This window comes from Frieseomelitta varia, unplaced genomic scaffold (genome assembly GCF_011392965.1).
Source record: "Frieseomelitta varia isolate USP_RPSP 00005682 unplaced genomic scaffold, Fvar_1.2 scaffold_30, whole genome shotgun sequence".
Taxonomy (NCBI): domain Eukaryota; kingdom Metazoa; phylum Arthropoda; class Insecta; order Hymenoptera; family Apidae; genus Frieseomelitta; species Frieseomelitta varia.
Genome location: NW_025110035.1, coordinates 348,130 through 362,856, shown reverse-complemented (window position 1 = coordinate 362,856; position 14,727 = coordinate 348,130). Strand labels below are relative to the sequence as shown.

The 14,727-nt window shown below is 42.3% G+C and overlaps 1 protein-coding gene across 1 annotated transcript in view; it reads left to right on the top strand.

The window, feature by feature from the left end:
* The first annotated feature begins 1,244 nt into the window (after window positions 1–1,244).
* LOC122529664 (protein artichoke-like) overlaps window positions 1,245–14,727 on the top strand; it is a 223,628-nt gene continuing 210,145 nt past the window's right edge. The window contains exon 1 of the mRNA XM_043655994.1: window positions 1,245–1,815. The gene's annotated coding sequence lies outside the window, so the exon portion shown is untranslated. The remainder of the gene's footprint in view (window positions 1,816–14,727) is intronic.

Genomic DNA, 14,727 nt, shown 5'->3' with positions numbered 1-14,727 from the left:
GAAACGGCGGAAGCCAAACGGTTGGAAGCACGCCGGCTAACTTTTCCACCACACTGACAGCGGCCCGACGTTTGAATCCCAGAAAATCCTGTGTAAACCCACCGCCGACTCCCACTCTCTACTCCCACTCCCGAAGAACTCTAATACCCGAAAGGCGGCGAACTGCTAAACTGACTGTATACTATAATGAACCTCCGCAGACTTACGGCTGGCTTCAATTCAGATTACCCTTTTCCCCGGGTGCTCGTCTCGCCGCGCGGCCGGTGATACAATATCAAACTACTGACGGTAAATGCACGGTTATTAAACCGTGCTGACTGTTAATTGGCTGGCAACGGAATTTTAATGAATTTCCACCCGGGATTTTCCATCTGAACTCTCGGAGAGCGACGACGCTCGAAAGTTATCGCGAACAGCTCGCGACGAAAGAGCAAGAGTAGAGCTTCTTCGATTACACCACGCGAGTCTATTCTTCTTTGCGTTCGTGAGAACGAGCGAGTCGTGGACCATTCGCGAAATTATATAACTGAACACAATTTTAAATAAGATTTCATTTATATCAGACCGAGATCTATTTTTCACCCTCATTTTTGTTAAAATTCATTTACAATGTAAATCAATTCTCCAAATTGAATTTCTATCACGATCAGTTCAAGATATTTGAAGTGAAAATCGAGCTACGATCTTTGTAATGAAACTTTGAAACGTAATGAAATTAAATGTTTCACGAAATTGAAACAAATTCATGAATAATTCATATCAATAACGATATAATTCTGTGCCATTTAATTAATTTTTGTCGAGATTTCCAACGTCGATTACAGAGAAAGTAGATTCAGTAAGTATTTGATCAGACCACTATATGCTTCCAACGAAAAGGAACTCGAGCGAAATTAATCAGGAGCACACATCTCATTAAAACTGGTAATGAAAGAGACAAAGAAAAACAGACAGGAAATCCCCATTACCAAAACCGCGCGGCCACCCGAAAAAATTATTTTATCCCCGAATTAGAATTACCGCTAGTAATTTCACGCAGAAGAACGAAACGCGCCCCGCAATGAGCCACCGCTTCCCCGCCGCGCGGCGGCAGCTACATCATCGACCGCCGAACGCAAACCCTCATCAGTCTCCGTCGCGCAACCGACCAGTAAACTAAAACAAAAAGAAATTCCGTGCTCGTGTTTCACGCGCGATCGCGTTCTTCCGTGCAACGTGCCATGTAGCACGAATTCTATACACTCTCGGTGCCTCTGCACCTCCTACGCGGAAATGTTATTAGCAGCGATGGTTGTAAATTCGAGCGCTGTGCGAGTTGTTACCTGCGTGAAACAAGGAACGCGACGAGGATACACGTACACGTAGGAGTAACAAATTCTTGATTTCCGTTTAACGAACATAGTCGGCAGAACCGGTGTCCAGGGTGTCGTTCGCTACTTCCTCGTTCTCTCGTCCCTGCTCGCTACTTTTCGACTGCGCAAAGCAATTGCGCGCCGTGAGCACGAGCCGCGTGGTCGAACCCTCAAGTTAGTCGTCGCCACGGGCACGGATCGCGAGATACTCTTATTGCCAGGTCACCGAGTTCCGATTCCGCCGATTTCGCCGATCACCTCGGAGGACCGGCTTTAACGAGCCGATTGTTGTCGCGCGCTCTACGGGACAGTGTGCTTGAAAATTGTGGTGGCCATGTGGTGTGCGGGTTTTTTTCCGCGAGTTCGTCGCTGTTACGTTCTGAACGATGGATCGGTAGTACCTGGCTGGACCGTGACGGCTTTCTCGTGAAGGATTTTCTTCGTCGTGGCGTGACGTAGGGACGTGAGTACACTTTTATATACAGTATTTTATACACCGTGGCAAGGAAAACGTCGCAAAGGCACGATTTATTTCAAGTGCCGAGTTGACGAAAGAGAGACGCACGTCATGTGCTTTCGCGAGAAACTCGATAATTTGTATCGATTCAATCCCCCGACTGAGACAATATTTAACGAGAGCTCCGAGTTTATTCTTCGGTGAAGCGTCACCCTCCGAAGCTGCTGGCGGAACAGTCCGTGTAAGTGGATTCGATTTACGTAACAAAAGAGCGCCGCGAGTTCGTAAAGCGATTTTCTAATGAGAATCGCTTGGTCCTCATTGATTCTCGATTCTTTGTCTCGATCCGTTGTTTCGAGTGTACCTCTCGTTCGCGTGTACCACTTAGCACGAAGGCAAGGCGAATTACTCACTATGTTTCCTCTTAAAGCTCGACTGATTTTTACGAATAAATCACATACATGTGTAAAGAATAAATTACAACATAATTATGATTATATAAATATATAAATTATATACGCGTATACCGGGAGAAAGATCTTAGAGAAACGTTTCTAGAAAACGTTTTAAGGATAAATTTGTCACTATCATTTATAATGTTCCAACTGTTCCTTTGTCCCTGTAATGCTCTAACGTACACGTCGTGTACGTTGAAACAAATTTAGAAAAGTAATATCTACATCATCGCGATGGCGCCGTCGTTTTCTAGCCAAAGACTTTCACGATTCTAAAATTAATAAAGACAAATTGTCTTTCCCAGTTTGCTCAATCTTCCTCGTATAAATGTAATGATAATCCAATTTATCCTGAACGACAATGACCTAGTGGTATGCCTCAAGAAATATAAACGTTAGAGAGAGAGAGAGAGAGAGCAGTACGTGTAGAACAGAAATTAAATGATATCTACTTGCTCATGCTCGAATAAACTTACACAATTCCGATACTCCAAGTGATGGGAGGAAAGGATAGGATTCCGAAATTCGACCAGTTCGCGAGACAGTGTTCGAATCGACAGTGCACATTTGACACGGTTCCGCGACGCGTTCTATAAACCGGTTCCGTACTGTCAACTCGAATTAACCCCTCGAGAATGTCCTGTGTAACGTCGTCGCGCTGTCGCTGGGGATTCGGGGATATACGTAGTGAGATGTGTAATGGAAACGCGGGTTGAGAAAGCGCGGAAGAGAAAAGAGGCTGACGGGTGTACGGGCGAGAGAGGCGAAGAGGCGAGGAGATATATTGATGGATCGGCAACGACGTGACGGAAAGAGAATCGTTCGGGACAGGATGAACGAACGAAATGAATAGCTGATGAATATTTGACTGACTTGTCGAATTAGCACGTGACAGGGTGACTACGCTGGTGTGTGTGTGTGTGTGTGTGCAAAGTTCATAGCTAGCCGAAAGACGAACGAAGTGAATCAGCGGATAGTACGCGCGAAACGAGTGGCAACGGTACAAAAAAATAAATGGGGAAACTGAGGAGGCACGTATAAAGGGAAGAAGTATGAATGAATTCGCACGAGCGAGGAAGAATCGGGCAACTATACGCCAGTCTAAATAAGGAGAAATAGGGCAAACGAACGAAAGAAGAATGCAAGAAAATCAATAACACCAGCTGAATGAAACGAGGGAACAAAAGAGTTGGCTGGCACATGAATGAGAGACAGAGAGAGGGTGAGAGACTGGATAGAGGAGTCTCGTTCTACTATTGACAATACCTATTAACAGGAATGCTGCAGCTCTGCATCCAAATTGCGAAACTTTCGACAAATCGCTTTGTCTTCGTCCACTGGCTCGTGATCAACGTGTATATGAGGCAGCGTGCAATTTCGAAAATAATCATCGGATTTAGCGTCACTCTTGAAGCGACGTGGAATATTACATTCATTATTTTTTGCGCCGATAATTCGAGCACGTCGTACTCGTCGAAATTCTCCTTCCCGTTGATTTCGTTAATAACGAGACTAATTGGTAGACCGTCGATGTTTGCGCGTTTGCACGAGAAATGTAGAAACGCGAAATCAGGATGTATATATATATATATACGTAAATCTTAAAAATATACAAAGTGGAAAATAAAATGAAAATACCTGTTACAATATTTAAAACTTTTTGATGAAAAGAAATTCGAAATTGTACAAAGAACATACGGCCTGTTAATTCGAAGTTTCTCGGACGTTGAAACGACTTTTATGCCAGGTCGACCTGAGGCCAGGTTAGTTATAGATTTTCCTTCGAGCCGATCGATTAATCGGTTCACGCCTATAGAATAGCAGCGCTATAATGTCTTAATACGAGAAGGTCGTGGCAAAGCAAGCCTCGTCCGGGGGGAAATCGATTCGCTGCTGTTTAAAGAGCACCGCGAGATGAAATATTAACCTCGCAATCCAGACTGTTTGACGAATGAAATTGTAACCCGGCGATCGAAAATTGTAAGAACTCGAATCACGGTGTTTGAATAACGTGTGGCGAGAAACGAGCAAACCTCCACCTTCCTTTTTAAATATTCGTGCATAATGACGATATTTCTTATCGCGACAGTTATTTAGAGACTCGCGGCGCGCTTGCCCCGATAAAATTTTCATCGTTCGTGAATCGTTATTTAAGAGATCGAAATCCCCGCGATTAATAACGATCGGAACGTTTTCGTATAATTGTTCGAAAGATTACAAGGTCAGCGAGCGGAAAGGGAATGAAAAAAGAATCGAATACGCAATATTATATTACAATAAATACACCGGTGCACTGTTAACTTTAACGCTCGTATTTTATGTTTCGTGTACAAACTGCGGACTTTTTACGCATTTATGAAGATAAGAGAACGAACGCGATGGATAATTGTAATATTCGGCAGATGGAATCAATTTCTGATTACATCGTGTTTCTTTATTTAAATTCGCAAAAGTACAAAAAAAAAAAAAAAGAAGAAGCACGAAATAGAACGCAGTTGTATGGCACACTTAAAAATTTCATTAAACGAGAGACGATTGTTATAACATTCACTGTGAGATATTTATTGCAGTACATTATTAAACACTGTCCGTATGCATTATCGGAGTAATATAATGGCGATAATCATGTTTTATTACAATGCTAATGACATTTCGAAATGTTTTATATGATATAATTTTATACATGTATAACGAGCCACTAAAATATTCGTGCCAGTTATTGGCTCTGAATGATTGATACTATTTTGCAATACAAATTTCAAACATTTCTTTCCAACTATGACGCACATTGAAATAATTAAGTTCAATTAATCAGCATGCCCGTTGGTACAATATTTGGAATTATTGGCAGGCGTACACTGCTGGATGGGTATAAATCGTTGGAAATTGGCAATCGCAAAGGGACTCAATTAACGCGGCATTTCATATTAACTTCATTTCACGAGCAAGTGATTCAAGGAAACGATAACTCCGACTCGACGATCCTCCGACCGAATTATTCCTTTATGCATCACCTTCGCCGATTTAATGGCTAGGTTCAACTGTGCGTCGATATATCGACGTGTCCCACCGTAGAAAGAAAAATGGAAACCGAGGAGGAGGAGGAGGAGGAGGAGAAGCAATTTCTTCGTGAAATCTCCGCACGTAGAAACGGAATCTATCGAATATGTAATCAGATGCGATCTATTCTTGACACAGTTCGTTAACTCGACACTCGTTAAGTCAGCGTGCATTCTAACGAAGTAATTACTCGATCCACGGGGGCTACTTCTTGAGCGTCGGCTATATCGCGCTCGCGCGCCACAGAGTGGCGTCATTAAAAAAACGTAGACGATTCCTCGTTATTAGGCGGCCTTAACGAGCGAAAAATCGCGCGACACATTCGACCGTCCTATCGAATTCGGTGTAGACGACGGAAAGGGGAGGGAAATACTCGGCGACCGGAAGTGTTACGCGTTGAGAAACGCGTTATCGATATATTGTAATTGGAAGCGAGACGCGGAACCGAAATCCACTTCGACGCGACAATTACGCGGTAGAGGGGGCGCGTGGAAATATTGCTCGAATTTACGACTCTCCTCTCTCTCTCTCTCTCTCTCTCTCTCTCTCTCTCTCTCTCGCTCGCTCGCTCTTTTATATTGTAATCGACACGCGATGAAACACGACTCCGCCAGGCTGCATGAATTTCCCTGACTAACGTTACGGAGGCTGCGAACTGGGAAAAAGTTTCGGGCTCGCTCGAGAAAACTCGCAAGGGACGATAAACGCCAACGACAGACGCGATACGGTTGTAACGCTGTCAAAGAATTTTCTCTTATATCCTCTTATGCCGGGTCATCCGACCGGGGTTACATTCGAATTCGAATTTCAAATCGATGAGTGGTGCACGTTGATCTGGCGTCGCCTCATGAATTTATTCAGCCGCCGCCTCATAACATCGCGGTTCCAACAGGAGACAGTGAAATTTCATTTTTCGGCAAGTAAGCTCTGGTTCTGGCTGTTGTTTCCTTCTTTTTCTTTCTCTTTTTTTTTATCGTGTAAACGACTCTTGAATTCCTTCGCGTTTCCCTCGGATATTCGAGCAATGAAACATTCATGCGCGTTGGATGACTTGGAATCAATGGTACTGATGTAAGCGGCGAGGAACTATAGTGGAGAGGCACAACAAGTAGCAACTACCAAGGCAAGCAAAAGTTTTCTCCTCGGGGAAAATGGACGATCCGCGGCGGCGACCGTGCAGTATGCAACGCACCCTCGATCGAGTTACTATACTTCGACTTTCTTCTTACTTGGTAATTTGTTATTAGGGTGTAACGTATGAAAATGTCTATTTCAATACTGCGGCAGGTTGTTCGCCTACATTGTAGTAAAGAGCGTGTAGTTTCTCTACAAAATTGACTGGTGATTTATGTTGGCTGAAGAACGCCGTAGAAAATCTATCAGATATTCTCTTTGTAATATTGAATTTGAACTCGGTTCTTCCACAAAAGGACGTATCATCTCCTATAAATACTAGCTTTGAAAATCAAATACAGGTTGGATTCGTGAAAATTTTATAAAATTCAGCACGACATTTTCCTTGTGTTTGATCTGTAATACGTATCGAGAATGTGACTCGATATTATAAGCAGTAATTAATTTTTTAAATTATCAAACTTTAAGTTACCAAATTGCTCATTTTGAACAATTGGATTATTGGACTTTTTACGCTAGTTTTGTTGATTTATAAAATATACGAATAAAAGTTCGTGCTGTTCGTTGTATCATAAATTTTTTACTATTCCTCGCACTTTAATTTCTCTGAACTTTTATACTTATAGTCGTCGGTAGTTCCACTATTAAAGAACATTTTCTCCACTAAATATCATAAAATGTGTTCTACTTTCGATACATTGCGTTGTATTCATAAATTTCCTATACATTCACAAGAATTCGCAAAAACGAGTAAAGAGTTAATAAAGCTACTCTGATGGAAAGTACATCTGAAGCGAAGCGAACGGACGTACGATGTTACATTTTAGAATAATTTTTGCCCAACACGTCTGGCACTACGTTCGAATATCCCCTTCATCCTTTCATCCGTATCTTTCGATTTTCAACACGCGAATCTTTCTTTTCAAAATCATTCTCTCGTTCCCCTGCGAGCACGTCAAATATCTAGAGTGCGCAGTTGTCGGGAAGACTTTCCTTCCATCGCGATGTTCCGATTTCCATCAGAGCTATCGACATCGGCGCGACGCCACTTTACAGCACCATGAATAATAGACTCAGAACCATTCTCGCGTGACTGTGAAAATAAAAGGAAAAAGGAGGAACGAGGAGATCCGACTTGGTTGGTGCCTTCGATCGAGTTCCCGGGAAATCTCGCTGAATTTCTGCAAATGCGTGTCGCTCTCTCTTTTCTTCCCCGTCATCGGTTTTCCCGTGCTCGCCCGAGAGACACGCAATTCGACTCACGACACGCGAATCGTTTGCGAAGAAAGAAAGAGAGGAAGAAAAAGAAATGAAAAGAAAAGAAGAAAGAATGCGGGGAAAGTAATTCGAGAAGAAGGTTAACACACTCGAACAACAAGCAAGAGACCTGGCAGTGGATTGCCTGCAGGATTTCTGGTCGGCCTGCGGAGTGTGATACCGTGGCACGGAAATGGGAAAACTTTTTAAGACGTCTAGGAAACACAAAGTGCTACCTGGATTCTGCGCGGCTTACGCAGCAGGTGAACGCCGCTCTTTCCAGCCGCCATTTCGATTGGTAATCCCTCGATCGAACTACACGAAACTCAAACGAAATGGCTGACTGAAGAAATCGTGTGTCAGGTGCTTCATCGAGGCAGCCCGGGCTGTCGGTTCCTCTCGCGAAATGGAACGTAGACACGAACGAGATAGAATACTGTTTCTTAAAGAGATATTTCCGACCCGAAGGTTCCCGTTTTTATTTTCGACGATTTTTCAGATGAAAAGTTTCGACACGTATGACGAACATAGGAAATTGAAATTCTTTTTTTTATATACTATTTATTTTGGAGCAAGATTAATCGTATTTGTCGTTATCTGAGTTGGCCACTCAACAGCAAGTCGCCGATTAAATCATTCGACAATTTTGAGATGATATAGATAAAAGAACAGGTGATTGTTCTGAAATATTGATTCAGGTTTCGAGTATTTACGTGACTGTTCGAGAATAGAAAATGACACTGACACGATGAGAAATCGATGGACATCTATTTTACACGTTCCACAAAATATTGGGAGAGATTGGTTGATCTATCGTTTTTAAAATTTCACATCTATCTAGAATCGCTATCTTCAAATTCGCTATCGTTACTACGTCTGTTATCCTATCGAATTCCGAATGAAATGTAAAAATTTGAAATCGCTGAAAAACTAAATTTTTTCTTTCACTCACCTTGTATTTTCACCCTTTTTTTTTTATCAGTTCTTCGTGAAATCACACGTGCAGATAAAACGTAACATTCGTCAAAAATTCCACGTTAGTTTCTCCGCTCATATTTTCAGCACAGACGAGATATATGAATAACCAAGCACGTATGGGATTTCGTGTCCCATAAGAATACAAGAAATACTGTATGGTAAAAAATCATTAACTTTTAGCGCACTCTGATGAATAAAGGAACTACAGCAAACAGCGAATGCGCCAGAAACATGATTTTCGAAATCCATTACAGTTGTCAAATTTTCAATAGCGAAATGTAACCAATAGCTAGTGACTAATCGAAATCATTCTATCGTATATCAGAGTTGTACAAAAGATTTCTATCCACACAAATCTATACAACATCTAGACAAACATCTAACCGAAATCGCAGCCAATCAGCTTTAATTACCATATAATAATTATATCAGTTACACGATTACAATTGTGCAGCTATATAATAATGCAATTCGTAATTATATATCAAGTAATATAGATTCACTCTTTCTTTCGAACAAAAATTTACTGTTTTAAAATATGAGTTTATGAACAAGTACTTCCTCTGCTGTACGCTTGCAAGAGGATGCTACATTAATTCCAACCATCGCGAAGTTTTATCGTTGGTCATCGGTGAACGAGCAATTTCACCCGGGCGATCTTGTTAACCTGCCAAAATCCCCGGTGTCCCGATTTTTGCAAAGCAAATGTATCGGTGGAAATTCCCACGATGTATTTGTCGAAGTCACGACGCAACCGTAAGTATGAATAATGCAAGTCGGATGATCCATATTGAGATGCATGAATAATGGAGGGGAATGTAACTCGATTAAAAATTTCAAGCGGCGAATCGGGACCGGAAGACGTTTGGATAACGAGCGGTAAACGAAAAACCACGCCGACGAGAGAAGAAACGCGATCAATAATTAACGAGCACCCTTTCGAGGCTCTTGAACGCGGTGTATTCGCACAGTGTTACAACCAGTGTTACCAGTGAACGAGGTTTCTCGATGACACTAAGCGAGCTGTGTCTCGTAGAAGAGAACCTTGAACGAGAAGGATGAAATACTATGAATCATCTAATTGTTACAGGTAGTTTACATATTGTTGTACAAATAATTTATGAACAACGTATTCCACTATCTAGATTTAATCGCGCTTTCATTGAAGAGAATCTCGAATGAATATTGTGAATCGTAAAGTCGTTATCTAGTCGCTGTTTTACATTCACTGTCAAAGGAGCTACATGGCCCTGTGTGTATCTCTCTGAAACTTCCTGATGACACAAAGCAACTTAGACGTACTCTAAGACTGAATCCTCTACAAGAGTCTTGAAAGTGAAAGCAAAGTAAAGTATTCATCTCGAACCATTTAATCTCTCTTCTATGATAAAAGTCAAAGGAATCAAGCGATCTCAAGCAGAATTTACATCTCTCCACAACATTTTCTCAATAACGTCAATTTAATTGTATCCTTAATTTAATCGTCCTCTCGTTCAAGAGAATCTTCAGCGACTATGAAGGAGAAAACACCATGAATCATCTAGTCTTCGCCTCTTACCCTTTGGAACCTTCATCCAAGTGACGATAGATAAAATAGATGCAACGTGACAAATAGGAAGTCGGTGAAAACTGGCTGCGAGTTGTTGGCAGCTGAATGAAAGGCTGCTCTTCTAAAAATATCGATTCCGAGGCTGACTGAAGGGAAAGCGAGAGAGGGAGAGAGAGAGAGAGAGAGAGAGAGAGAGAGAGAGAGAGAGAGATGAAGACTCTCGGCGGAAAAGTTTTCACGAGCGAGCCGTTTCATTACCTTTCAGCGAGGCACGGAGCAGGAGCACCGAGCAGGAGTACGAACACACGAAGACATTATTACGCGCGTATTTTAACGAACGTGTACAGGGCGCCGGTGGTACAGAGTGTGGCCAACTGCGCCGGTGCTGGTGGTTTTCATCGGTGGTTCAACGCGACCACCGTAAACGTTGGAAACACGAGGGCGCGCACCTTGAATCCAGCCCGCGAGAGAGGGCGAATCAAAGGCCTCCCACTTTTGCAAGCTTCACCCTGTTCTCCCTGTTCTCTTATTTTGCCTCTTCGCTGGCTGCCGCCCGCCCATTCCGTCTGTTACATCGCCAAGTGATCCTCGCCAGCTCGCTCAAGCCTGTAACGCGTGATTTGTTGCCGCTGCTTTTTCGCCTCGACCTCCGTTCTCCGCGCGCACCGCGTGTTCCTTGCTTCTTTTTTTCCTTTTTCTTTTCTGTTTTTTTTTTTTTGTTTTTTCCGGCGGGAGCTTTCAGATCGAAGCACGAGCCAATTTTTAGCGACACGTAGGATTTGACGAAGGTGTTCTGCTGATCGGGGAGCGAGGTAGTAACTTCGATCATTCTCCAGTTCGATCGATTTTTGCTCCTTTCAACTCGATGGGTCAATTGTCGAATGTACGTAGTAGCCAGTCGCTTCTGGATTGATGAAAAAATTTCACAGCTATTTCAGGTTCTGTTTCCCCGTCCCTGCAGAAATTGATGGCGTCACATTTTGCAATTTTGATCCCGCGGCTCTGAGCGCCGACTACAACTATCCCAGTTATTACAACGGTCGTTCGAAAGCCACCGGTGATCGACTTCGGAAATTGAAACACAGGGATTTTTTTTTTCAATAATTGTACGCAAAAAAAAGGAACATAATAACAATAGTGATTGGGATAGTTGAACGCCAGCGCTAACGGTGTCTGATGACTTTTTCGCCGTTTAGACAGTCATTTAGAAACACTGTGTAACGCATGGCTTCGATTCTGGCCCTTCCTCTCTCTCTCTCTCTCTCATAGCCAGATCGTTTCGCGCTCGTCTGTCGGGAATTCATCGATCGGAACGAAGTTCGCGGGAATCTGGACATCAAAGGAAACTACGAAAGAGATATAGAAATGGAAAGTTTTATTCGTTTCGTGCGCGCTGAAACGCCGGATAGATGGAATTTCGGGATCGTTTTGTTCGTTTCGAACCACTCGGTTTCCACCGTTTTCGACAAATTTTTCACCCTACCTCTCACTCACTCTTCTCTCTATCTCTCGCCGCTCGAACAATACGAACGAAATTGTTAATAGGTTCGGTGGCCGTCGGTTAAACCCGAATCGAACGTCACTGGCAATTTCGCGGCCCCGCGCTGTTATCCGACGAATTCGATTTCAAGCAATTCACGACCGACAATGTTTCGAAAAACCTACTTTCGATTTTTTCGGCCGCCGGTTTCTTTTTTCTTTCTCTCTCTCTCTCTCTCTCTCTCTCTCTCCCTCTCTCTGTCTTCCTCTTTGTCTCTCTGTCTCTGTTGTTCGGAAACCATGCGTTTCCAATCAAATTCCAACGGCGAGTGTAGTATACCGATGTTCCTTTCTATTCCAGAGGGATGTTGGATCTATATTTTCATCGTTTATTGTTCTGACAAGCCGTGTCTTGATGTGTTTTTTCAAATTTCAGCTTCTTCCGGCACTCTGAATTGACAGCCCATAAATGTTTTTTAACGCCCGAGAAAATGGAAGAATTGTTGTTTCGATGGCGAGAGAGTCGAGAGTGTACACCTCGAAATAACGGAACATGATTAATACTTCTTAATCAAGCTTTCGCGATACAGTTACTTTGAATATATCGCGAGATTTTTTAATTCTAGCCCTGTACATTTTCGTTTGTACGTGAATTTTTATTACTATAGCAATCTTGGCAATATACTCTCATTCTCAACTAAAAATCTAGTAATTCAGTAAATATCTCGCTTTAATTTATCTAACACGCTTTATGGATAAAGAAACGTTTCACCGATTATTTATAAATATTTACTACGTAAAAGATGCAGGAAAATAAATTTGCAAGTGATACAATTAGTGACATGTGCACGTTCTCTTTCACGTCACCTCATTTACGATTCCAAACACAGATCATAGAACAATATTCTTCTCGTCTTGTTCAACACTACGCTACTTCATATCGATCTGAATGAGCCCAGAAACGAAATTTTGTAGTATAGAACTCTTCATATTGAGTTACGCTGAAGTTTCAAAAAATAGCAAAACTACACTCCAAAAATAGACATTTCCCGCTTGCAATTTACTATTGAAAAAATCGCCCGTGTTTGTCAATTATTTTTGTGTCAAACAAACATTCGTAATGGTGTACAATTGCGTATTCGATTGAATCGAGACTACTAGACTAGAATATTGCTATTCGAAACTTCTGCAAATTTGACACTACCAAAATAATGTATTTTATTTCATTTCGAAATTCTGTTACAAATCACATTCTCGAATTTTATAAAAATTCTCACATTCATCAATACTTACTCACGAGGCTTGACAACGAAACTCTGTTCCATAAATAAAACAAGCACAATCTATTCCTAATTGAATAATAATATGGTTATCAGCCCGCGTCAAAATTATAAATCACGTTCCCGTCGCTGAGAAGATATTTTCCACCAGTAAATCAAACTGCCGCGTATTTTCATCTGTGTGTCAAACGTGCCGGTGATAAGAGGTTCGTGCGAACAGAGAAACGAGCGATCTACGTATTCGATTCGCGAGCGTGGCACGGTGCAAATGACACGAGTCGCGGCCAACGATCTAGCACGGAGCGATTTTATATCTGTATCACGTGCATTCGATCCATGTAAAAGAGTGTCGGATTTCGTCGCTTCGTGTGTCTGCCGCGCGGACGCGCATAATTCCGGCGAAAAAGTGTGTCGTTCAACGAGGGCAAACGTAACGGGCGTTTTACCGTCGAGCGTAAACCATTTTTCTCTGCCTGCAAAACAATGCGCGGCGGTCGTCAGAGATGAAGCGCGACTCAAGCACAGGCCGCTATTTACGCGTGTAAAAAGCACACACACACATATGCACACACGTCGCGTTTCAATCCATGGCCACCCACTAGACGCCTTTTATTTCCTGTCAGGGTTCAATCTTTTGCAGCCACGGTTCCGTCTCTGTCGACCGCTTACTTATATAGTCGCTTTCACGTAAATTCGAGTCACTACACAATTTAAATTGCACGCGTTCCACCCTTCGTGTTTCTTTCCTAGTCGGAATTAATATCGAGCAATTCCACTGTATTGCATCGGCTCTATTATTTTAGTTTATCGGCAGTCTGTTGTAACTATTCCGTTCCATTTCGTTCCTAATCATTCAGCTATGGTTCCGTCTCACCGAATATTACTTTACAGTCACTCTCATTAAGTAAATTCGAATCACTATCCAATACGTGTTAAATTCAATATTAAATATTGCTTTCTCGTTTTCGAAAGGAAATTATTTTTGTTACGAACTCTGCTAATTGTTAATTTGAGTTTCCTTCTGGGATTATTATTATTATAGTGGTAGAATCGATGCGTTCGCCCGGCGAGCATGTATAATATGGCAGTTCAATTTTCAGAGAGTTTATTCATCGGGATATGCAAACGAGAGAATTGAATTTTCAAGCCCATTTTCACTCAACAGAGGAGAACTTGTGCCCGAAATGAAACTGTGTTTTTGTTGAAATTTTGTTCAGGCGAATAACTCGCGTTCATCTGGTTTTCATTTCTCAAGAGATAAATAAATAAATGTGTTTCCTAGCGTTTCACGCAACAATATTTATTCTTGGAGCAATTGGCCCGCCGTCCCGATTTCCGTAGCAACGTAATTTCCACGATTGTCCTATCTTCTCGTAGACACTTCTCACGATTTACAATTTTGACGCGCGTGCAGCTTCCTGAATCGACGCCGTATATCAGTATTATGTAAAAGGGTGCGGGTTTGTGTCGGTGATAACTTCTCATCGTTCAGAGATCGTTTCTCCTGGTTCTGGCGGCGATCCAGATTGCTCCTTAAGCAGAGACGTTTCTTACGATGAGACCTGCCGGTCGAAGCTCGAGTGGCCACTTGATTTTGCGTAAAATGTTTGCTCAACTCGATCGACCGTGTCGTCCCACGTGTCTCCGTTGTTTGGGCAATCAACGCGTCACGTAACGCTAGAAGCTGACGAGCTGGCGGCGATCAACTTTTTTGTTTTCCTCTTTA